A 26624-nucleotide genomic window follows, 5' to 3' on the forward strand; every position below is an offset into this window, starting at 1 on the left:
TGGTTGTAGGAGGAGATGAACCATGTCCACCTATACCTCCATCTTGGCCAAAAGCCCTCTTAACCTCAGATTTTTTTCAGCTTCTTTAGAAAAAGAAAAAGCCTTTGATGTGACCTAATGCTAGTTCCTTCACTGGCTGAATCTGTGAATCAAGGTAAACACATTCTTACCATCTGCTTCTCTGCTTTCTAGACTATAGAGAGTATTATTTCTGAAACATGAAGGTAAATGAATCCATAAGAAGGCCTCTTGGGGAAAGTTCCTCATGTGGATATTCGTTCTGGAAACTAATAATTAAACACATCCTTGAATGGTGCTAAAATTGACTAGTTTTATACAGAAATAACCTTAAATCCAGGTATGTATGTATATAAAGAATTTTGATGAACTTATAAAATTAGGCAGGTTGAAGTTTTCACTCATATTTGTATTAGTCATTTATTATACTGTTTTGTTCAACTAAAAAAAGGCAGCTGAAACCTCAAGTATAAATGTACTGCAACTGCTATAAGAGTTTCAGCTGGTGCTGTATAGTCGTCGGCAGCCGTCCGTCTCAAGAGACGATGGTGTAGCTTCTTAAGAGTCTATCTGCACCGCCGAGAATGGCTGTGCAGTCCGACTCGGGAGTGACACGGTATCTGTCTCCTCCCGTGTTGAATCGACATCTTGCGATGACACTGGAGTGTCCTCTCCAGTGAAGCTGAAGCTACAGAGCCTGGGCAGGGTGATATGGAGGGTCTGCTGTTGCCCATGCAGCAGACCCCCCCTCTCTTCGCAGCTGAAGGGTCCAAGGGAAAGACGGAGTCAATACAGCTTGGCTTCAGGTGCGCCGCAGGAGTTGCCGGTGTTGACTACAACGTCAAACCGCCTTAGGGACTCCGGCTCCGGATTTTCTGTCGGGGTTTACTCCCTTAGCCTTTCCCCTGAAGAGGTATGCCGCAAGGCAGCGGAGGTTTTTTGGAGTCAGAGTTTTCCTTCTCTGATGTGCCCTGACTGGAAGATCGAACCAGCGACACTTAGCTCGCAGGCCGACGCTCAATCCACTGAGCCAAACCAGCCAGGGGTATGCTGTATAGTATGCAAGAATATTTATCAAAGTTGAGTGTAAAGTCAATTAAAGTAATGTAATCTGGGAAAAGCCATTTACAGTACTCCCTCCCTATATCATGGTACGCTTATCATAGCCTCACTGTATCGCAGGATATTTTAAAATATTATACTTAATTATCACGGATTTTTCACTATATTGTGGGATTTTGCGGTACTGTATACGTATGTTGTTAAAGTCACGTAGGTTTAAGTGTAGAATATGTTTAAGAACATAAGTAGTGTTTATAAAAGTGTGGAAAAGGTTAATAAGGGAGTGGGAAAAGTTTTTAAGTGTGTGGGAAGGGTTTATAAAGCCTTAAAACATATATAACTACTAAAATAAATGTAAGGTTCCTACTTCATGGATTTTCACCTATTGTGGAGGGTCCAGAACGTAATACCCACAATAAGTGAGGGAATACTGTAGACTAATAATAAAAATGGTCAGAGCATCTCCAAAGAATGCATTAGTCAGATCTTGCTTAATTTGAAAGAGCCCTCAACAGGATGGGGCAACGAGCAAGAGCTCTCTGCAGAGCTTTTCACAAGATTGTAGGGTTTTTTTTTCTTATTTAAATTTCTTTATGTAATTTTTTTAAGTATATTTTATTATGTTGTTACAGTAGTCCCAATTTTTTTTCCCTTTGCTCCCCTCCACCAAGTACCCCCTTCCCTCCAGCAATCCCCCCCGCCCCATTAGTTCATGTCCATGGGTCATGCATATAAGTTCTTTGCAAGATTGTAGTTTTTAAAGCTAACAGGAGGCAGGAGGTAAAAGATGTCTTAAAACAACACAGAGAACCACCATCCCATCTTTCGTATGAAACAGCCACAAGTGAACACTAATGACCAGGAGAAATCTACAGCGACTTTCATCTATTGCCTGACTTGTGGCACCCTGAAGGGCTCTAATAGAGAACCTGGCCAGGAATATTCATTACCTTTTGCCAGCTTTCTTGAAAGTCATCAAAGGAAATTTGTCCTGTAATTAGATAATAATTTTGCATTAAAATAACTTTTTCAAACCCAATTCTCTTTGGTGTCTAGCTTTATAGAGCCAAGATTTATTAGCAACCCAAACTTCAGAACAAACAGGAAGTTAAGTTTAACTTCTAAAATAAACCTAGACTATAAAGGACCCTAATTTCCCCCCTTTCTCTTCTGCCATATAAGGAAGAAAAACCAAAGCCTGCTGGTTTTCTGTCTGTGTACTATATATCTTTTGTTGTAGCAATGGGAAAACTGATGTGGGCAGTGGAGGGTGCACCCCAGCAGCAGCAAGTGTGTGACCGCAGTGCACACAATCATGGACCCAGTCAGCAAGCCCTCTGAAACAAGATGGTATTGTTACAGAAACGGGTGTTCCAAAAAAACCCAGAGTTTGCCGCTGGGGGATGGGGAAAAGGAAGCAGCTTTTAGAATGCCTCCACATGCCTGAGGCTGGTGGCTAGTGTCTTTTTTATGCAAAATGGCTTTAATGCATCCAAAGCCTCAGGTAGATGGGAGGGGACTTGGGCCAGGGGATGGTATGGAGAAAGCACACAGAGCCTGCGTGAGGTTCTGTGAATGGTCAGAACTGGTTACCGCACCCACTGCATCAGAGGACGTAGTCAGGGATTTAAAAATAAGCAGCAGACATTTTAGCCAGGCTGACTGTGTGGATTTGACTAAGGCTGAGGCTGACTGTGCAGATTTAACTAAGGCTGAAACTGACTATGTGCATTTAACTGGGGCTGAGGCTGACTGTGCGAATTTGACTAAGGCTGAGGCTGACTGTGCGGATTACAAAAGGACTAACTACACAGTTTACAAGGAGGCCAAGAATCCACGAGGTTCTGGATTAAAAGCTGGTGGACCTCATAACACAGACGAGGTCTCCCTAACCAGGACTGAATGATTGGCAACTACTGGTAAAGCTGAACTGTGTTTGGAAAGTAGGGAAACGGTTTCTCTAACTTTTCTAAAACTAGCCTGGTTTGGTAGGGGGGGAGGCAAGGATATGTGTCTAAGGGTGTCTTAAAGAACATAAGACTTAACAACAGAAATCCGCAAATAACTAAATCTATATAACTGTTAAATAAACTATTCTTTTTCTTTTCACTAAACTCTGATATTGAGAGTTATAATTTTGGCGGCAGGCAGTCGGGCCCCTAACTAAAGAGCCCGTGGGTTTGTTTCCAATTGGAGCAGCCTAGGGGTTCTGTAACAGTATCAATATAAGATGAACACCATGGATTAAAAACAGCATTTCAGGGTTAAAATAAAATAACTTGTATAGCCCTTAATAATATTGATAATAATAGCAAATATTTGTATCTCTTACTATTAGGTACCTGGTATTATTCTAAGGACTATACACATAACACTTCATTTAATTCTCACAATAACTCTATGAAGAAAGAAATATTGTTACTATATCTATTTTACAGATGACCAAACTGAGGCACAGAGAGGTTAAGTAACACCTCAAATCACACAAGTAAGTGTGTAAGTGGTAGAACTAGGATTCAGATATAGGCAGTCTTATCTCTAGGGTCTGTGCTCTCAACCACCATGATAAACTGACTTTAAGATATCCACTAATTTTGTTACAGATTGGGGGTCTCCAAAAATCCCCAGAGCCTGCAGGTTGGGGGATGGGGAAAGGAAACAGCTTTTAAGATGCCTTCACATGCCTGTGGCTAGTGGCTAGTAGTGTCTTTGTTACACAAATGGCTTTGATACTTTCAAAGGCCCCCAAAAGATGGGAAGGGTTTTTGGACCATGGGATGGTACAGAAAGAGCACAGAGCCTGTGTAAGGTTCTGTGAATGGTCAAAAACTACTTACCATTCCCACTGCATCACAGGACGCAGTCAGGGATTTAAAAATAAGCAGTAGACATTTTTTTAAGGAACACCTGACAGCTTTGAGAAGGGGGAACACCTATGCGGTTTTGGAAAGGAAATGAAGAACTCCATGCAGTTTATAAGGAGGCTGGGAACTCCACATGGTTCTGCATTAAAAGCTAGCAGGCACCACAACACAGGCAAAACCTCCCCAATCAGGATTGAATCATTGGCAGCTACCAGTAAAGCTGAACTGTGTCTAGGAAGTAGGGAAATGGTATCTCTAACTTTTCTAAAACTAGCCTGGTTCAGTAGGGGAAGGCATAACTATGTGTTTGTGGGTGTTTTAAAAAAAATAAGACTTAACGGCAGAAATCCGCAAATAATCTAAATGTATATAACCATTAAATAAACAATTCTTTCCACTAAACTCTGGTATTGAGAGTTATGCTACTGGCAGTGGGCAATTGGGCCCCTAATAACTAAACAGCCCGTGGGTTCTGTTACAATTTCATAAATACTAAAATGTTAAAAAAAAATTATGTGTTTCTGAATTACAGTAACAGTCACTGTAAAAGGCTTTATCATGTATGCCTTCCCTATTTTTCATAAAAGAATGTGGCATGTATTTGTATAAACTTCATTATTTCTTTTGCTTTTGGTTTTTGAGGGCCATCTCTAGTCAGACAAATCATGCTGAGAGGAATACAGATAATTCACATTACAACATATGTAGGGCCACCGAGTAGAATTGTGCAATTGTGCATGACACAACCATAACAGGGTGCCACTAACAGGGTAAACAACTTAAGACTCATATAGGGTTGGGCAAAAGTAGCTTTACAGTTGTCAGTATGCAAGACAATTTATTCTTGCATTATTATTTATAAATATTATTTTTCATATGAACATCTGTAAGCCTACTTTTGCCCCCATCCTTTATTTATTAAGATGTTTTTCCAACAGTTGGAAGTTCTATAAAGTGTCTTGAAGAAGGAGTGGGCACCTTTTTCTAATTTGAACCTATGGGTGAGCAGCAGCCTGATTAGTGTGACCAGAAATGTGTACTAGGAGAGGAAGCAACACCCAGGAAGTGGTCAGCCCTGCCTGAGGGGATCAGCAAAGGAAACTGACTTTGAGCAGAGAAAGGTGAAAGGAGTGGGACAAGGGCTTCACATCAGTAGAAATAGCAAGCAAAGGCAGGGTGGTAGAAAGAAGAGCTGCAGTACTATGGAGAGCTGGTGGGGAGCCACAGGTGGGTCTGAAAATGGAGGCTGTCACTGCTATAAAAGGCCATCCGTCTGCCCTGCTGGACTTTACTGTGCAGGTGAATGGTTTCAGACAGGAAGAGAAATGATACAGGAGGACCAGCTAGGATGCTTTTGTGACATATTGCAAAGGTAAGAGCTAAGACCTAGATAATAAAAGTGGATCAAAATGACAGTTTCTTAAAATATTTATAATAGTTCTTATTTATTTGCTAGTTTGTACACCAGCTTATTCCAAAAAGGATGATGGGGCTAACAAGGATATATGCATTAGAAGAGAAAAATAAATGGATGAGGAAATGAAGACAAGTGGAAAATAATTTTAAGAGAAATACAATTGGGTTACACTTAGTGTACAAAATTAAGCACGGTCATGCACTAGACATTTCTTCAAGGTGGCCACAGATTTGACACTGAGTTTCATATCTGCTCAGCAGAAAGGGAAGACTGAACAGCTACTAGGTCCATAGTGTCCATGGGGTAATGCAAATCAGCAGTTGAGGAATATGTGACATTTCCTAGCAATACACCAAGCCTGAGAAAGATCTCTTTCATTCTTGCTTAGAAAAAGATTCTTTGAAGTGGCTGGTGTTGCAAACAAAATCCCCAATATTTTTTTTTAAGTTCACAACTTTCAAATGACTACTTTTTATAACATCCTATAATGAAGGCCACAATCATAGTCCAAGATAAAACAATGAACAGAATTTTACAAATGGCCAAAACAGTGGAGACAGTGGGAAGCTCTGATGGGCTATCTTGATTCAATGGAGAGATGAGGTAGTCATGATCTACCTGGTCTCCAGGGAACTGGTCTGTGTCAAGAGTGGTGATGTGTTTGGGACAAGAGGGCAAAAAAAGGGGCTCTTCCCCTGCCTTTGTATAACTAGCTTCAGTTAACATGTCCCATCAACTGTCTTGAACTCTTCAGTAGCCCCCCAATCTCACAAAAAAAATTTTTTTTCAAAAAGGCACAGTAGAGAACTATAGATTTCAGACTCCTCCAGGAAGGGTACATTTTAGAAGTAAGCTTTTGGTAAGAACTGAAAATTATAAAATTTGATGTGAAAATCTGCAAGAAACTCATATTCAATTAGTGTACTACACAATTAAAAAAAGATTTTTTTGATTTACAGTTAACCAAGAGGAAAGGATTGCAACCCATTTTGAAAAATAGCTTTGTTTTTACACACAAAGGGTTACTTAGGCCCCCAAAGGCCAATGGTTTACAAATTTATTTTAAAGTACTAAATCTCTTTCTAGAGCTAATGTGCTGTCAAACAGATCCCAGCAGAACTGCTCAAACTGGCATAGGGTGGAGGCTCCTCGTGTTTGATTCCCCAGAAGCCCTTGACCAGATGAAGGAATTGAAGGAATGTTCACTAGAGGGTTGAAAAGAAGCAGCCAGAGGGTTTGAACAACAGGCAGCATGTGACCAGGCAGAGTGGGAGCAGTGGGTGGTGCAGTCTCAACCTGGGCCACACATAAGAATCACCTTAAAAGCATAAAAACAAAAAAGTACTAAAACCAAATGTCTAAGCCACACCCCAGACTCATTAAAATAGAATCTAAGCAGGTGGGATCTAGGCATTGGTGTTTTTTAGCCTCCTCAGGTGATCCTAATATGCAGCCAAGCTTAGAAACCAGTGCTCTACAAGAACAAAGCACATAAAGTCAGCACATGGCCTGAGTTTCAAAGATTGGTCAGGTGATCTCTTAGGGGCCCCTGGAAAGTTACAGAATAGAAACAGCAATTCTTCTATCTATGCCACACACATCACTTAAATCCACCATTTCTTGAAAGATTTGGAGACTGCAGCAATAAACAAAACAGATGTCTTACCAGAGATTCTGATATTGAACTAGAGACACACCACCCTAGGAGGCCAGGTCAGATGATGGAAGCCTTAAATAGAGATTTGCCAGTCCCTGATATAAAATCCCTATGTTTAATAAGAGTTGAACTCAGGAGACCCTCACAGCAAGACAATCATCCTCAAACCTAGCTGAGAAAGATGGACCACACTACAGATAAAAATCCTTGATTTATAAGCAGCATTGTTTTCTCATATTGTATTATTTCTTTTTATTTATTTTTTATTGTTCTATTACAGTTGTCCTACTCCCCCCCGCCCTCCAATTGGTCTCCCCTGTTCTGCCCATGTCCCCTCTCTCCCACAGTCAATCTCCATTTAGTTGTCCATGTCCATGGGTCATTTATACTAGTTCCTTGACTAGGCCCTTCCCCTTCTTTCCTCCTTTCTTTCCCTTCCCCCTCCCCTCTGGTCACTGTCAGTCCGTTCCTTGTTTCCATGCCTCTGGTGCTATTTGCTCATTTGTTTGTTTTGTTCATTAGGTTTCTGTATTAGGTGAGATCATATGGTATTTCTCTTTCACCGCCTGGCTTATTTCACTAAGCATAAAACTCCAGTTCCATCCATGCTGTCACAAAAGGTAGGAGTTCCTTTTTCTTTCTGTGCATAGAATTTCATTATGGAAATGTACTGCAGTTTTTTGACCCACTCATCCACTGATGGGCACTTAGGCTGTTTCCAGCACATGGCTATTATAAATAGTGCTGCTATGAACATAGGGGTGCATAGGTTCTTCCGAATTGGTGTTTCAGGATTCTTCACGTATAATCCTGGCAGTGGAGTTGCTGGATCAAAAGGCAGTTCCATTTTTTGATTTTTGAGGAAATTCCATACTGTTTTCCACAGTGGCTGCCAACAGTCTTCATTCCCACCAACAATGCACTAGGGTTCCCCTTTCACCACATCCTCACCAGCACTTACTGTTTATTGATTTGTTAATGATGGCCATTCTGACCTGTGTGAGTTGGTACCTCATTGTGGTTTTAATTTACATCTCTCTGATGACTAGTGATGTTGAGCATTCTTTCATATGCCTATGGGTCCTCTGTATGTCCTCCTTGGAGAAGGGTTTGTTCAGGCCCTTTGCCCATTTTTTAATTGGACTGTCTGTCTTATTGGTGTTGAGTCATATAAGTTCTTTATATATTCTGGAGATCAAACCCTTGTCTACGGTATCATTGGCAAATAATGTTTTCCAATACGGTTGGTTCCCTTTTCATTTTCTTGATGTTTTCTTTAGCTGAGCAGAAACTTTTTAGTTTGATGTAGTCCCATTTGTTTATTCTGTACTTTATTTCCCTTGTCATTGGAGATATATCAGCAAAAATACTGCTGCATGGGAACACATTGTATTATTTCTAGTATTGGGCTATATCTTACAAGCTGAGTCTACTAGAGGGATTTTTTTTTTTCTGTTCAGTACCACACCCAAATTGTTAAAACCATTGTATATCTTAATATGCTAGAAACAGGCATAGATGTGAGAAATGCTCACAATAAAAACATCGGGACACAGGACTTCAGCAGTAACCGAGGCAGTTGTTTATTCATAGATCTGCAGCTCTGGGTGCAGCCAAAAGGCCCAATCAAAGGTGCATGCCGATACACAAAGCAGGCTGCTTTTATCCTAACACCAGTAAATTCCCCTTCTCCCCCTCCCCCTTCTTCTATTTCTCCGTTTTTCCATTCTGTATACTCCGGAGTTACAATGTAATGTAATTGACTAAACTAACTGAGGGTGATTTGGTACAGGTCTGTCTCCAACTCTCCTTTGAAATTTCCCTAACTTGTTTGCTGGGCTGTCTAGCTATATTGTCCCATTTCCCAGAGTTTGGTGATGAATATCCTTCCCCTTTGTTTTCAGAAGCATTTGTGCTGAGCTGTGGAATGCCCACTTCCTGATTTGTAAATATGCTAATACTGTTAACTCTGGCTCAGAGACCCTTTGATTATATTTGTCCTTTGCTGCTAATTACTTTCTACTGGTTGGAAGTCATCAGTTCCCTTGCCCCTTACCTAGAGGGAGCTGAAGTAGGAGGAAGACCACAAGCCTTGAACTCAGGGCCATATGACCTTCCCAGCAGGCCTATTAACATATTAATAGACTGTGGTTCTTTTCTAACTCTGGGATTTACTAGGTAGACCCACTCCAGGCATAATCTACCCACTTGCTTCATTTTCTCTCAGTGATATATAGCTGGCCTGGCTTGTCCCACATCTGAGAGACTATTTGGGCCAGGCATAATGCAAGATATTTTAGCACTAATACTATTTCTTATAATTATAACTATGAAAGGTCAGATAATATTTTTGACTTTTTTGAGATAGGAAAAAAACTTCACAAAAGGTTCTTAAACTTGTTCATGGGTCATTCCACAGCAGAGCTATTACACTGCATCTGTCTGATTCCAGAGGCCATGGTCTCTCCACTGAATGATAAAACCCATGTTACAGACCACAAATTTTAGAACAATCACCTTCTCATACAGGTGGTATGTGCTGTCCAAAAGCTATTCCAAAAGTTCACATGTGCCACATGAGGAAAATCACCACTACTGTGGGAAGTAGTTTTAATCAATATATTCCAAAGTTACAATTTTAGGGGTTAAGACAAAACAAAGATATATAATCTACTTAGAGACTACTGGGAGGAGAAGGAAAGATCTTCCCTATTTATTAAATGATACTGCCCACTGCTTCTACCACCCAGCCTTTATAAAATCAAACCATAACAGGGAAGGTATGGGAGGTAATTATGCTTAAGAAAATAAAGGTCAAAAAAATTAAGGTAGTAAAAATTAAAATTAGTATGAAAAAATAGTAAGAAACAAAACCAAAAAGACCAAAAGTAGAGAAAAAAGTTAGATTTTAAGAAAAAAGTATGACTAACAAAAATAAATAAAAGAAGGCTAAACTTTAAAGACTAAAATACCTTATATTTGAGATAAGGAAGACAAAAAGGCTGATACTAAAAACATGCAAGTAAATAAGAGAAACTATGTTTTAAAATTAAGAGAACTTACATGTTCTCACCCCCCAAAACAAAACCAAAAACAGATAAGTATGTGAAGTATGTGAAGTGACGGATTTGTTAATTAACTAGATTGATGGAATCTTTTCACAATGTACAAGCATTTCAAAGAATCACAATGTATACTTTAAATACTTTACAATTTTATTTGCCAATTATACTTCAATAAAAATTTTAATTAAAAAAAAATTTTGTAAGTGATTATGTTAAAATGAGGCCATTTAGGGTGGTGCTCTAATCCAATATGACTGGTATCCTTATAAAGAGAGGAAGAGATACCCGGAATGCAAGCACACAGAGAAAACTATGTGAAGAGGCAAAATGAGGGAGGCTATGTACAAGTCAAGAAAAGGACCACAGAAGAAACCAAACTTGCCAATACCCTGATCTTGAACTTCCAACCTCAGAACCATAAGAAAATAAATTTCTGTTGTTTAAGTCCCACCCTAAATTAAAAGACTAAGAAGCATTTTAAAAATAAAGCATAAAAATGTTAGTACCAGCTTTCAACCTAGTTTTTCCTCTGGAGTCTTATAATTACTGAATGCTTCTAGGGAAAAAGTTTTGCATTAATGTTTTATTCTTAACAGGCTAACATGAGGCACCTTGGCATGAGTGACTTTCCCCTTTTGGTTAAACCGAATTAAGAATGTTAGTAGCTTTTGACTTTTTGCTCAGAGGAGGAAACTTTCTTTGGATGAACTGAATCTTGGTTCATCCATACCAGCCACCTCCACCATGACGCCCTCCACCATGACACCAAAGTTCAATCCCAACAAGGTCAAAGTTGTGTACCTGCAGTGCACCAGTGGGGAAGTTGGTGCCATGTCTGCACTGGCCCCCAAGATGAGCCCCCCGGGGCCTTCCTCCAAAAGGCATTGGCGATAACATTCCAAAGAAACTGGAGATTGGGAGTGTGTAAGTATTACACTGAAACTGACCATTGAGAGGCCCAGATTGAGGTAGTACCTTCTGCCACTGCCCCAAACATCAAAGCCCTCAAAGAACTGCCACAAGACAGAAAGAAGCAAAAACAAAACAAAACAAAAAAACCATTAAGCACATTGGAAATATCACTTTGCAGGGGTGGGGGGGGTTGCAGGCTCATTAATTTATTTCCTTCCTCCACCCCTACTAAAAATTTGTTTGTTTTTCTATTACAGTTGTCCTACTTTTTCCCCCATTGCTTCCCCCTACCCTGCTCACCCCTTCTCCCACAGTCAATCCCCACCCCACTGTCCATGTCCATGAGTCATTTATACATGTTCTTTGACTAGACCCTTCCCCTCCTTACCGCCCTCCGTCCCTCGTCTCTCCCCCCTCCCCCTGTGTCACTGTTAGTCTGCTCCTTGTTTACATGTCTCTGGTTCAGTTTTGCTTATTTGTATATGTTTTCCATTTGTTTCCTGTATTAGGTGATACCATATGGTATTTGTCTTTTGTTGCCTGGCTTATTTTGCTAGGCATAATTCTCTCTACAGTATTCCCTCACTCATCATGGGTATTACGTTCTAGACACCCCCACGCAATAGGTGAAAATCCGCGAAGTAGGAACCTTACATTTATTTTAGTATTTATATATATTTTAAGGCTTTATAAACCCTTCCCACACTTATAAACCGTTCCCAGTCCCTTATTAACCTTTTCCACACTTTTTTAAACACTACTTATGTTCTTAAACATATTCTACAATCTTAAACCTACGTAACTTCAACAACATATGTATACATTACCGCAGAATCCTGTGATATAGCAAAAAATCTGTGATAAATAAATATAATATTTTTAAAAATCCCGCGATACAGTGAGGTCACGATAAGTGAACCACGAGATAGAGAGGGACTACTGTACCATTATCTCTGGAGTCTGCTTTTCAGTTGGTCTGCCAAAAAGTATTATTACCTCTGTTTTATTTTTCACCCAACAGCTATTTAAGAGATACAAAATCTGGTCATATTACCTCGTGCTTGAAACTCTTCTATTGTTTACCATTATACTTAGAATAAACCTGAAATATTTAACTACATTCCTGCCTCCCCATAACCCTGTGATATGGCATCTGATTTCTGCTAAAGCCTCATATCATGCCTCTTTTTCCTTGTTCACTGTGTTCCAGTCTAGCTGGTGTCCTCTTTGTTCTTTGATTAGAGGAGTTGAGGAGAATAGATGCCAGGAGACCTGTTTTTAAGCCAAGGTGCATTTTAGGTAAGGAAAAGATGCTTAGTATTTAAGTTTGTGGCTCATAGGGACATTTTCCACAGCAATCAGGAACTCGCCACTTTGTCACTTTTCAATTGCTCATAATAAATTTGGGGATACATGCACATCTGAGTGTACAGAGTTTGTGGAAAACATAATTATACCTGAGAAAAGGAAATTTAGGACCAGGAAGTTATTACCTATAATATTCCTTTATATTTGGTAGCTTTCACTCTCCATGCCTAAAGTGACTTTATTTTTATAATTTTATCCTTCTAGCATTTAATTATTTGTTAACTTTTTTTTTCTCCATGTATTAGCCTTGCCTCAGCAACCAGCTGGACCACAAAACCATCTAGGGCTTAGATTCTGCTCATGTCATCCCCAAAAAGTAATAGTTGTGCAGCCTGTTCTTGAGTTTGTTGTTTCACAAGGCTGTTCATTCCTTCTTGGGATAGTTTTGTCAGCTAAGAAATTCTTCTCTATCTCATACCAAATCTCTGGCCTGCAGTTCCACATACTGGCTCTAGTTTTCCTTGGTGGCACAGAGAACAAGCCTAACTTCTCCCAATTAGCCCTTTAGCTATTGAAATAGCAGTCGTAGCTCCCAGAATTTTCCTGTTGATAAACATTCTCAGCTTCTTTCACTATTTCTGGTTGTATGTACTATTCCGGGCATTTTCTACTGATTATCCTCTAGTTCAGTACAGTAGTTTGAACTAGAATGATAGAGGTAGAGATGAAATGACATTTGAGAAACTCTTCCTGAGGGTAGAATAAAAATGCTGAGAGATCTTAAAGACTGCCAAAGATATCTTTCATGAGCATCTGGATAAATGGTGGTTCCAGTCCCCAGGGAAGTATATACTGTCAGATGTAACTTGTTGGATGTATAAGAAAAAAGGGAGTACCTTTTTGGGTAGGTTATGTTTGAAAACCTATGAGTCATTTAAATGTGAATATCTCACAAGTTCCACTTCACCATTTTCCATTGAACATTTCTGTTAAAGCTTCAAACTCAGGATGCTGACATCCAAATCTTTATTTCTTTTGCATCTGCTCCATTTGCTGATTAATTAACACCACCAATTGAGAGAAAGGTCATAGATGGGTTCCTACATGTGACAGAAAAGGATGGAATATAAGATACCTTAAGTCTCATCGGTAAGATTCTATGACTCACAGATTCATTCTTAACACTGGAGTTATTCATGTCACAAAAGTTAACCTTAAGTAAAGAGTTAACTCATAACTCTGCAAACATTTAAAACCATTTGAGAGGGTTTCTTGCCAGCCGGAGAGAAACAGCAGGAGAAAAAGAGCTCTTAAGTGGATCACATACGAAAATATTTTGGCCCTCACTTACTCTGAGTTCAAGCAGAGGGAAGGCAGAGAGGACTGGAGACACTTGGGGACAGTTTGGCGCAGTGGCTTTGAGGGGAGAACTAGGAGAGCAGCTGACTCATCCCCAATACTGCAGGCAGACCATTCCCCTCCAAGTGGAATCAGCCTGAGAGGAAGCAAAAGCCCTGCCTACAGGAATTAAGCTGCCACACCCATGGTCCTTAAGCCTGACAGCTAATCACAGATTGAATAGATTAACAACTAAAGAAGAAACACGAAGGCAATAGATCCCTGGAAGTCTACAACTGGATGCCTAGGGCCAGACTGGTAGGTGATCTGAAGGCACCAGAGGCAGATCCAGGAAGTGCAGATCATTCTAAGAAGCACCAACAAACAATAGGAGTCACAAAAATGGGGAGACAAAGAAACAACCCCCCATCGAAAGGAAAGTTAGAATCCCCAGAAAGAGTGCTAAATAAAATAGAGGGAAGCAAACTATCAGATATAAAATTCAAAACATGGATTATGGAGAAGCTGAATGAGCTCAGCGGAAACTACAAAGAACTCCAGGGAAACTACAAGGAACTTACTGAGAATTACACCAGCATGAAAAAGGACATAGAAGCTATCAATAAAAGCCAAGAGGAAATGAAGAATATGATCTCGGAATTGAAGAACACAATAGAAGGAATTAAAAGCAGGTTAGAGGAAGCAAAAGATCGGATCAGCGAGCAGGAGGACAATGTAGACAAAAACTCCCACAGTTCAACAAAATGAAAAAAGACTGAACAAGACTGAGGATGTTCTAAGACAGCTGCAGGACAACATGAAATGTAATAATATCCGTATCATAGGAATTCCAAAAGAAGAAGAAGAAGAGCAAGGGATAGAAAACATCTTTGAAACGCTAATGACAGAAAACTTTCCTGACATGAGGAGAGAAACAGTCACCCAAGTCCAGGAAGCACAGAAGGTCCCAATGAAGATGAACCCCAACAGGCCCACTTCAAGACACACCATAATTAAAATGGCAACATTCAAAGACAAAGAGAGAATTCTAAAAGCAGCAAGAGAGAAACAACTAATAACATACAAGGGAACTCCAATAAGGCTATCATCAGACTTCTCAGCAGAAACACTACAAGCCAGAAGGGAATGGCAAAATATATTCCAAGCAATGAAAAACAAAGGCCTACAACCAAGAATACTCTACCCAGCAAGGCTCTCATTCAAAATGGAAGGTGAAATAAGGAGTTTCCAAGACAAAAGAACGTTAAAAGAATACATCTCCACCAAACCAGCATTGCAAGAGATGCTAAAGGGTCTGCTTTAAGAAGATGAAGAAACAGAGAGAGACAGAGAGGAACACGAGTACAAAGGGGGAAATGACAATGAATAAATACTTATCAGTAATAACCTTAAATGTAAATGGATTAAATGCTCCAATCAAAAGACACAGGGTAGTTGAATGGATTAGAAAGAATGACCCACATATATGCTGTCTACAAGAGACCCACCTTAGAACAAAAGATCTATACAGACTGAAAGTGAAGGGATGGAAAAAAGTATTTCAAGCAAATGGACATGAAAAAACAGCTGGGGTATCAATACTTATATGAGACAAAACAGATTTCACAGCAAAGGTCATGAAAAGAGACAAAGAAGGATAGTTCATAATACTTAAGGGAAAAATCCATCAAGAAGATATAACCCTTATAAATATATATACACCCAACTTAGGAGCACCCAAATATGTAAGGAAAATTTTGAAAGACTCCAAGAAAGATATAGACAGCAACATACTCATAGTAGGGGACTTTAACACCCCATTGTCATCAATGGACAGATCTTCGAAGAAAGGAAACACCAAAGATATTGAGACACTGAACAACACTCTAGATCAAATGGACTTAGTCGATATATATAGAACTTTTCACCCCAAAGAAGCAAAATATACATTTTTCTCAAGTGCACATGGAACATTTTCAAAGATAGACCACGTAGTAGGACACAAAACAAGCCTCGACAAATTCAAGAAAACTGAAATTATATCAAGAATCTTCTGAGATCACAATGCCTTAAAATTGGAAATTAACCTCAAGGAAAAAACTCAAAAACATTCAAGATCATAGAGAATGAGTAACATGCTATTAAATAATGAATGGGTAAACAACGACACCAAGGAAGAAATCAAAAAGTTTCTAAAACCTAATGATAATAAACACACAACAACCCAAAACCTATGGGACACAGCGAAAGCAGTACTGAGAGGGAAGTTCATAGCAATACAGGCCTACCTAAAAAAGCTAGAAGAATCTCTAAAAAATTTAATCCCACAGCTACAAGAACTAGAGGAAGAACAACAAGCAAAGCCCAGATCAAGTAGAAGAAAATCATCAAGATCAGAGCACAATTAAATGACATAGAGACTAAATTAACAATTAAAAAGATCAATTAAGTAGGAGCTGGTTCTTTGAAAAAAAAAACAAAATTGACAAGCCTTTAACCAGGCTCATCAAGAAAGAGAGAGGACCCAAGTAAATAAAATCATAAATTAAAGACGAGAAATCACAACTGATACCACAGAAATACAAAGAATTGTAAGAAATTATTACAAACAACTGTATGGCAAGAAACTTGATAACCTAGAGGAAATAGACAAATTCCTGGTAACATATAGTCTTCCAAAACTGAATCAAGAAAAAGCAGAAAGCCTGAATAGACCAATAACAACTAGTGAAATTGAAGCAGTAATCAAAAATCTCCCGGCACACAAAAGCCCTGGACCGGATGGCTTCACAGGTGAATTTTACAAAAACTTTAGGAATAAACTAACTCCTATCCTTCTCAAACTATTCCAAAAGATCCAAGACTCCCAAACTCGTTCTATGAAGCCAGTATTACCAAAATTCCAAACCCAGGTCAAGACACAACAAAGAAAGAAAACTACAGGCCAATATCGCTGATGAACATAGATGCTAAAATCCTCAACAAAATATTGACAAGCCAAATCCAGCAACACATTAGAAAGTTCATACACCACGATCAAGTGGGATTCATCCCAGGGATGCAAGGATGGTTTTATATTCCCAAACCAATAAACGTAATACACCAAATAAACAAAATGAAAGACAAAAACCACATGATCATATCAATAGATGCAGAAAAAGCATTTGATAAAGTACAACACCCATTTATAATGAAAACTCTCAGCAAAATGGGAGTAGAGGGAGCATACCTCAACATAATAAAGGCCATATATGAGAAACCTGAAGCCAACATCATACTCAATGGGCAAAAACTGAGAGCATTCCCCCTGAGGTCAGGAACAAGACAAGGATATCCACTCTCTCAACTCCTATTCTACATAGTTTTGGAAGTTCTAGCCACAGCAATCAGACAAGAAAGAGAAATAAAAGGCATCCAAATTGGAAAAGAGGAAGTAAAACTGTCATTATTTGCAGATGACATGATAGTGTACATAAAAAACCCTATAGACTCCACAAAAAAACTACTCGAATAAGTAAATTCGGCAAAATAGCAGGGTACAAAGTCAATGTTTAGAAATCGAAAGCATCTGTACACCAACAATAAAATCTGAGATAGAAACTGAAAGAAAAATCCCATTTACCATAGCAACAAGAAAATACCTAGGAATAAACTTAACCAAGGAGTGTAAAAGACCTGTACTCAGAAAACTACACAACACTGTAGAAAAAAATTAAGGAAGATACAAATAAATGTAAGCATATACCATGCTCATGCATGAGAAACATCATTAAAATGTCCATACTACCCAAAGCAATTTATAGATCCAATGCAATCCCTATTAAAATACCAATGACATTTTTCACCGACCTACAACAAATACTTCAAAATTTATATGAAATCAAAAAAGAGCCTGAATAGCCACAGCAATTTTGAGGAAGAAGAACACAGTAGGAGGAATCACAATACCTGATATCAAACTATACTACAAGACCACGGTAATCAAAACAGTCTGGTACTGGCATAAGAACAGAAATGTAGATCAATGGAACAGAATAGAGAGCCCAGAAATAAACCCAGGTCTATATGGTCAAGTAATATTTGACAAAGGGGGAAGGAACATCAAATGGAGTGAAAAGAGCCTCTTCAAAAATGGTGTTGGGAAAACTGGACAGGGACATGCAAAAAAATGAAACTAGACCACCAACTTACACCATACACCAGAATAAACTCAAAACGAATCAAAGACTTAAATCAAAGCTGTGACACCATAAGAGTCCTAGAGGAAAACATAGGCAGAAAAATTTTAGATATCCCATGTAGCAACATTTTCACTGATATATCTCCTAAGGCAAGGGACATAAAGGAAAGAATAAACAAATGGGACTACATCAAACTAAAAAGTTTCTGCTCTGCTAAATAAAAACATCAGCAAGATGAAAAGGAAACCAACTATATGGGAAAATATATTTGCCAATGATATCTCAGACAAGGGACTGATCTCCAAAATATATAAAGAACTCATACGACTCAACATCAAGAAGACAGACTACCCAATGAGAAAATGGTCAAAGGATCTGAACAAATACTTCTCCAAAGAGGACATACAGAGGATCCACAGACATATGAAAGAATGCTCAACATCACTAGCCATCAGAGATGCAAATAAAAACCACGATGAGATACCACCTCACACCACTCAGAATGGCCATCATCAACAAATCAACAAACAACTTGTGCTGGAGAGGATGCGGAGAAATGGGAACCCTGGTGCATTGCTGATGGGAATGCAGACTGGTGCAGCCATTATGGAAAACAGTTTGGAATTTCCTCAAAAACTAAAAATGGAACTGCCTTTTGAACCAGTAATTCCATTGCTAGGATTATATCCGAAAAATCCTGAAACACCAATTCAAAATAACCTATGCACTCCAATGTTCATAGCAGCACTATTTATAATAGTCAAGTACTGGTGACAACCTAAGTGCTCATCTGTAGATGAGTGGATAAAAAAACTGTGGTATATTTACATGATGGAGTACTATGTAGAAGAAAGAAAGAACTTCTACCATTTGCAACAACATGGATGGAACTAGAGAGAATTATGCTTAGCGAAATAAGCCAGGCAACGAAAGAAAAATACCTTATGCTGTCACCTATTACAGGAAACTAATGAACAACACAAATGAGCAAAATTGAACCAGACGTATGTAAACATGAAGTAAACTAACAGAAACAAGGGGAGAGGCGGGAGGGAGAGAAGGGGGTAAGAAAGGGAAGGTTCTAGTCAAAGAACATGTATAAATGACCCACAGACATGGGCAATTGAGTGGGGACTGAATGTGGGGGAAGGGAGGTACAGGGTGCAGGGAAGCAAGAGGGGCGAAAAAGTAGGAAAACAGTAATGGAAAAACAAAAAATTTTTAGTGGGGGAAAAATGAAAATATGAAGAATGGAAATGCCAGTTCAGTGAATATTAGAAGGACAAGGATTTTCTTTCACGTTGTATATTTTTCTTCCTATCTGATCCCTCCAGAGTTTCGCATTCTAAAGAAGTAAGTAATGACCTAAGTTTCTTTGCATAAAACTAATAAGATCAGTTGTTAATAGAGGGTTTTTTTTTTGACCAAGTCTTTGACTGGAATGTCATGCGTAAAGGAGACATGCTTGGGCTCTGGTTGTTACCAAAAAGCCCTGAGGAACTGGGAATGACTTTTGAAGGTAAAAAAAGCCCACAAGATAAAAGCCCTGGTACTGTGGTTGGTTGTGCGGTCCACAGCAATCTTTCCAAGGAAGGAACGAAGGTTGTTTTCCTGAAAGATGGCTAGAAGGGACCTTAAGGCACAATGGAAAACCAGGACTTGGAAAACACAGGGGTTTACAGGCAAGGCTGAATGCCAGGTATGTGGTTCAGCTTCTGTGCCCTGAAGGGCAGACTGAAGGTCACCCTAAATGTTCCTTGCATAAGTTCCAGCAAAGCAGAACTAAAGATCATAAGAGATCATTTGCTTCTCTTGTTGTGTTTATGCAAATGAATAGGATAAATTAAAAATGGACTTAATTCAGTTCCTTTAATGACAAGGAGGGTAATCTTAGGGAGAAAAATCATTATTCAAGGAAAAGCACAATGATCAGTGATAGACTATAAAGTAGTGCAGCTAATCGTCTTTAAAGTTTCTTTTCAGTTAACATGTTTTCACTTGAAAGTTAAACTATGTGGTATCATCAAAAATATTTAATTTACAGGCAGGAAGAATGTCAAATGCCTTGCAACTGGATGTCTTTCCGATAAGACAGTCTTACAGATTTAGAGACTTGTTTTGGGGTTATGTTACATAAATTAACATGTATTTTCTGTTTTCAAAGGGCATAAGCCTATGATCTTATTACCTGAGTGGTTGTTTGTACATATAGGCCTCACTTAATTCTGTCTGCAACGCTGCCTCCTGAGACTCAACGGTTTGGCTCAACTAAGTGGCTGGGTTGGTGAAGAATGGGGTGGTCTGTGGGCTTCACTTTAAAACTGGTTTCTCTTTTCTATCCTAATGGCTTGGACAGAAAGGGCCCAGAGGTCTGGGAGGGGGGAAATCTAAAATATTTCCCTCAGCCCAAACTAAGTATAACGGGCAAAAGGGTTTTGGACAGGTGAGATATGCCTGGGATACCTTCCTCGAAAGAAGCCCTTTTTTTCCCCCCTAATGTGGAACATTGAAAAATTAATCCCTGCCTTTTGTCATCTAGTATTTATGGAATGAATGATGTCTTTTAACCCTTTTGCCAAATCTGTTGCCCCCAGAATACATGGATGCCAGCCTGTTAAACCAATCATGGCGTTGTCCGGGGACAGCCAACTGACCTGGAGTCTGCACGATCCTTCCCCATGTGGGAAGGCCACCCTCCCCTCCACACCCCCACTCTTATTCGGGATTTCTTGACCCAAGGGTAGGTAGGACGACGACCATGTCCAGCTTGAAGCAGCTAGAGGAGCTTGAGACCTTCACCCATTGTTCTTTATAAGATTATAAAAGGTCTTAAATATCTGAGAGGGAAGGATTGTTATTTTTTATTATTAAAATAATTAATCATTTATTTATTAAAAAAAGAAGAATATATGAAAAGGTGAAGCAGGAGAGCTTGTATGTACAAACCATGGGCATGGATTTGGGGGGGGAATGCTGGGGAAGGCGGGGTGCTGGGTGGAGGGTAGCAAAGGGGAAAGATTGGAACTATTGTAACAATATAATCAATAAAATATACTTAAAAAAAACATTTGAAAATAAATATGTAAGTATTAAAGGGTACTTTTATCCACACCTTATTATGTAAGGTATATTACAAGGATAAGATAGATTTTGGAATGGATCCAAGTGAATAGATTCAAGAGTTAAATGTTAACTCCTAATTAACTGTCTTGTTTTTCTGAAGTGAAAACTGAAATTCTTTTCCAGCCAAAAAGCATTACAATCTGTATTAATGTCCTATTATAGCACAACACTGCCATCTGTTGGACAATATCACTATAAAAATTTTCATTTCTAATCAAGTTTGTGAGAAAGTTTATGAGTTTCTGAAAGAAAATAAGAGACGAGACAAATGGTTGCCAGAGAGGACGGGGATTTGGGGGACTGGGTGAAAAAGGTGAAGGGATTGAGAAGTACAGCTTGGTAAAAATAGTTATGAGTATGGAAAGTACAGTATAAAAAATACAGTCAATAATATTGTAATAACTATGTAAGATGCCAGTTGGGTACTCAAAATATGAGGGGTAACACTTTGTAAAGTATATGACTGTTTAACCACTATGTTGTACACCTTAAACTAATACAAAATAATACTGAATGTAAATTGTAATTGAAAAAAATTTTTTAAAGTGACTATGTTGATCTTATCCTTTCTAGCCCATTACACTTGGTTAAAACCATTGGTAAACAGAAAATACATGAATTCAACTTCACTGATATCCACGATTAATAAGCACAAAATAATATTTAATTTTTGGTTTTGGTTATTTGGGTGAGTGAAAAATGTGGCCATGAAAAGAGAGCAGGAGAGTTTTTGACATGAGGTACATCATGATTATAACAATGGTTACACAAATCTATACACATGTTAAAATTCATAGAACTGTAAACCAGAAGGCAAAATAGTCAATTTTACTGTAGGATAATATGTTTTAAAAGATACAGAATAAGAGGATAAAAATAGTGCCATATATTTTTTAAAAGGAGGGAAAAAATCGTTAAAAGTTAGAATGCAAAGATTTCCAAGGAAATTCAAGTTTTGCCAATTTAATGTTTTTGAAATACAAAATATTGAAATATATTTAAATATTTAAATACTTCTAGTGTACACCAATAGTCTTTAGGATTTCTTCCATGTCTATATTTAAATATTTCAACATGCTTCTATCAGATTAGAATCTTTCTAATTTTGGGAGAGTGCTTTAGGCCTTTGGGCTACAAATGGCAAAACCATTCAATTTTGTCACTTTTGCATTGTAACATTTTATAACTTTCATCCTTCCTACAAATAAATATGTGGCACTATTGTTATCCTCTTATTCTGTATCTTTTAAAAATTGGCATACAGTAAAATTTAGTATTTTGCCTTTTAGTTTACAGTTCTATGAACTTAAACACATATCCAGATTTGTGTAACCACCACTATAATGAGGAAACACCTCACCTCAAAAATACCAGTACTTTCTCACTGTGTCCCTAGCATAGTCAGGTCTGACAATAGGTAGCAATTTACTACCCAAAACTAGGAATTGGGATTTATCTTTGATTCTGGTATCCTGAAAAGAAGTATTATAAAGGCATTTTAATTTGATTGTGTTTTGCCTCTCTCAAAAAGATGTGGAATAGGCAGATCCAAGATGGCAGAGGAGTAAGTGGAAGCTACACTAGCCTCCGAGGACCAATCTGGCATTAAAACTTAATTGTGGATAAATCATCTGGAATAACCAACTGAACACTAGCTGGAGAGAATTCCTATAAGCACAAAGAGACAGAAAAAGCCACTTCATTACAATGTGAACGGCTGCCTAGGCCAAGATGCGTACATGATCTCATGTCACCAGGGGAAGTTCCAGGAAGTGCAGATCAATCTAAGAACAAGCAACAAACAAGAAGAGTCACAAAAATACTGACAAAGAAACAACCACCCATCGAAAGGAAAGAATAAATCCCTAGAAACAGTGCTACATGAAATAGAGGAAAGCAAACTATCAGACATGGTATTCAAAACATGGACTTTGAGATCAGAGAGCTCAAAGAAAAATACAAAGACCTCCAGGGAAACTACAAGAAACTTACTGAGAATTACAACAGCACAAAAAAGGACATAGAAGCTATAAATAAGAGCCAGGAGGAAATGAAGAATACAATTTCTGAATTGAAAACACAGTAGAAGGAATTAAAAGCAGGCTAGAGGAGGCAGAAAATTGGACCAGTGAGCTGGAGGACAACGTAAAAAAAAATTCCCAGACAGCGCAACAAAATGAAAAAAGACTGAACAAGACTGAAGAGGTTCCAAGAAAGCTGCAGGACAACATGAAACATAATAATAACCGTATCATAGGAATACCAGAAAGAGATGAGGAGCAAGGGATAGAAAACCTGTTTGAAAAACTAATGACAGAAAACTTCCCTAACTTGATGAGAGAAAAAGTCGCGCAGGTCCCGGAAGCACAGAGGGTCACAATAAAGATGAACCCCAACAGGCTTACTCCAAGACACATCATAATTAAAATGGCAACATTCAAAGACTAAGAGAGAATCATAAAGCAGCAACAGAGAAAAAGCTCACAACATACAACGGAGCTCCAATAAGACTACCATCAGATTTCTCAACAGAAACACTACAAGTCAGAAAGGAATGGCAAAAAATATTCCAAGCATGGAACAACAAAGGCCTACAACCAAGACTACTCTACCCGGCAAGGCTCTCATTCAAAATGGAAGGTGGAATAAGGAGTTTTCCGGAAGAAGGAAGGCTAAAAGAATATATCTCAACCAAACCAGCATTGCAAGAGATGCTAAAAGGTCTGCTTTAAGAAGATGAAGAAACAGAGAGAGACAGAAAGGAACACAAGTACAAAAGGGTGAAATGTAAATGGATTAAATATACATGGATTAAATGCACCAACCAAAAGACATAGGGTAGCTGAATGGATTAGAAAGCATGACCCACATATATGCTGTCTACAAGAGACCCACCTTAGAACAAAAGATCTATACAGACTGAAAGTGAAGGGATGGAAAAAAATATTTCAAGCAAACGGACACGAAAAAAAGCTGGGATAGCAATACTTAAGACAAAACATATTTCACAGCAAAGGCCATAAAAAGAAGCAAAGAAGGACATTTTATAATACTTGAGGGAAAAAATCCATCAAGATGATATCACCGAGAAACAAGATGGCAGAGGAGTAAGTGGAAGCTACACTAACTTCCTCCCAGAACTAGTCTGGAATAACAACGTAATTTTGGAGAAATCATCTGGATTAACCAACTGAACACCAGCTGGAGAGAAGTCTTATAACCACGGAGAGACAAAAAAGGCCGCTACATCACAACGTGACCGGTAGGGAGTGCGGAGACGCGGAAGGGCTGGCTGGGCTCACACCGGTGGCAGCTGAAGGGACTGAGAAACAGCTCAGCAGCCGGGGATTCCCCGAGAAGGGCAGGGTCCAAACCCCCAGCCGGGCTCCCCAGCCTACAGCAACAGAGTGGAAAGTAAAATAGTATCCAGCTGAGAAAAGCGAAAAGTCACAGGGTTTCTTGCTAGCTGGAGAGAAACAGCTGGAGAAAAAGAGCTCTTAAGCGGATCACATACAAAAATATTTTGGCCCCCACTTACCCTGGGCACAAGCAGAGGGAAGACAGAGAGGACTGGAAATGCTTGGGGAGACTTTGGTGTGGTGGCTTTGAGGGGAGAGCTGGGGAAGCAGCCGGCCGGATCCCAGGGCTGACTCATCCCGAGTACTGCAGGAAGACCATTCCCGGCCAAGTGGCGTCAGCCCGAGGGGAAGCAAAGGCCCTGCCTACAGGAATTAAGCGGCCACACCCACGGTCCTTAAGCCTGACAACTAATCACAGATTGAATAGATTAACAACTAAAGGAGACAGACAAAGGCAGTAGATCCCTGGAAGTCTCCAACAGGCTGCCTAGGCCCAGACTGGTACAGGATCTGACGCCACCAGGGGCAGACCCAGGAAGTGCAGATCATTCTAAGAAGCACCAACAAACAATAGGAGTCACAAAAATGGGGAGACAGAGAAACAACCCCCCATCGAAAGGAAAGGTAGAGTCCCCAGAAAGAGTGCTAAATGAAATAGAGGGGAGCAAAATATCAGATATGGAATTGAAAGCATGGATTATGGAGAAGCTCAATGAGCTCAGCGGAAACTACAAAGAACTCCAGAAAAACTACAGTGAACTCCAGAAGAACTATAAGGAACCTACTGAGAATTATACCAGCATCAGAAAGGACATGGAAGCTATCAATAAGAGCCAGGAGGAAATGAAGAATACGATCTCTGAATTCAAGAACACAGTAGAAGGAATTAAAAACAGGCTAGAGGAAGCAGAAAATCGGATCAGCGAGCTGGAGGACAATGTAGACAAAAACTCACAGACAGTGCAACAAAATGAAAAAAGGCTGAACAAGACTGAAGAGGCTCTAAGACAACTGCAGGACAACATGAAACGTAATAATATCCGTATCATAGGAATTCCAGAAGGAGAAGAAGAAGAGCAAGGAATAGAAAACCTCTTTAAAAAACTAATGACAGAAAACTTCCCTAACATGAAGAGAGAAAGAATCATGCAAGTCCAGGAAGCACAGAGGGTCCCAATGAAGATGAACCCCAACAGGCCCACTTCAAGACACATCATAATTAAAATGCCAACATTCAAAGACAAAGAGAGAATCCTAAAAGCAGCAAGAGAGAAACAACTAATAACATACAAGGGAGCTACAATAAGGCTATCATCAGATTTCTCAGCAGAAACACTACAAGCCAGAAGGGAATGGCAAAATATATTCCAAGTAATGAAAAACAAAGGCCTACAACCAAGAATACTCTACCCAGCAAGGCTCTCGTTCAAAATGGAAGGTGAAATAAGGAGTTTCCAAGACAAAAGAAGGTTAAAAGAATACATCTCCACCAAACCAGTATTGCAAGAAATGCTAAAGGGTCTGCTTTAAGAAGATGAAGAAACAGAGAGAGACAGAGAGGAACACGAGTACAAAGGGGGAAAATGACATTGAATAAGTACTGAAAGAAAGAAGGAACTTCTACCATTTGCAACAACATGATTGGAACTAGAGAGAATTATGCTTAGCGAAATAAGCCAGGCAACAAAAGAAAATTACCTTATGCTATCACCTGTTAAAGGAAACTAATGAACAACACAAACCAATGAGCAAAATTGAACCAGAGGTATGTAAACGAGGAATAAACTAACAGTAACAAAGGGGGAGATGGGAGGGAGAGAAGTGGTAAGAAGGGGAAGGGTCTAGTCAAAGAACATGTATAAATGACCCATGGACATGGACAACTGGGTGGGGACTGAATGTGGCAGAAGGGAGGAACAGGGTGCAGAGAAGCAAGAGGGGGAAAAAAGTGAGACAACTGTAATGGAAAAACAAACAAACAGAAAAATTTTTAGTGGGGGGAAAAATAAAAATATAAAGAATAGAAATGCAAGTTCAGTCAATATTAGAAGGACAAGGATTTTCCTTCACACTGTATATTTTTCTCCCTATCTGATCCCTCCAGAATTTGGCATTCTAAAGAAGTAAGTAATGACCTAAGTTTCTTTGCATAAAACTAATAAGACCAGTTGTTAATAACGATTTTTTTGACTAAGGCTTTGACTGGAATGTCATGCCTAAAGGAGACATGCTTGGGCTTTGGTTGTTACCAAAAAGCCCTGAGCAACTGGGACTGACTTTCAAAGGTAATAAAAGTCTACGAGATAAAAGGCCTGGTACC

At 39.1% G+C, this 26624-nt stretch overlaps 1 protein-coding gene across 5 annotated transcripts in view; it reads right to left on the reverse strand.

Moving 5' to 3' along the window:
* Window positions 1–26624, reverse strand: part of COA1 (cytochrome c oxidase assembly factor 1) — a 62513-nt gene that overhangs the window by 12594 nt on the left and 23295 nt on the right. For 3 of the 5 annotated variants that reach the window (XM_090287385.1, XM_090287383.1, XM_090287387.1), the window contains exon 2: window positions 2031–2071. The exons of the other annotated variants lie outside the window; for them this stretch is intronic. The gene's annotated coding sequence lies outside the window, so the exon portion shown is untranslated. The remainder of the gene's footprint in view (window positions 1–2030; window positions 2072–26624) is intronic. 5 annotated transcript variants of the gene reach the window in all.

The sequence above is a fragment of the Furipterus horrens genome, unplaced genomic scaffold (assembly GCF_987537825.1).
Source record: "Furipterus horrens unplaced genomic scaffold, mFurHor1.1.pri manual_scaffold_9, whole genome shotgun sequence".
NCBI lineage: Eukaryota > Metazoa > Chordata > Mammalia > Chiroptera > Furipteridae > Furipterus > Furipterus horrens.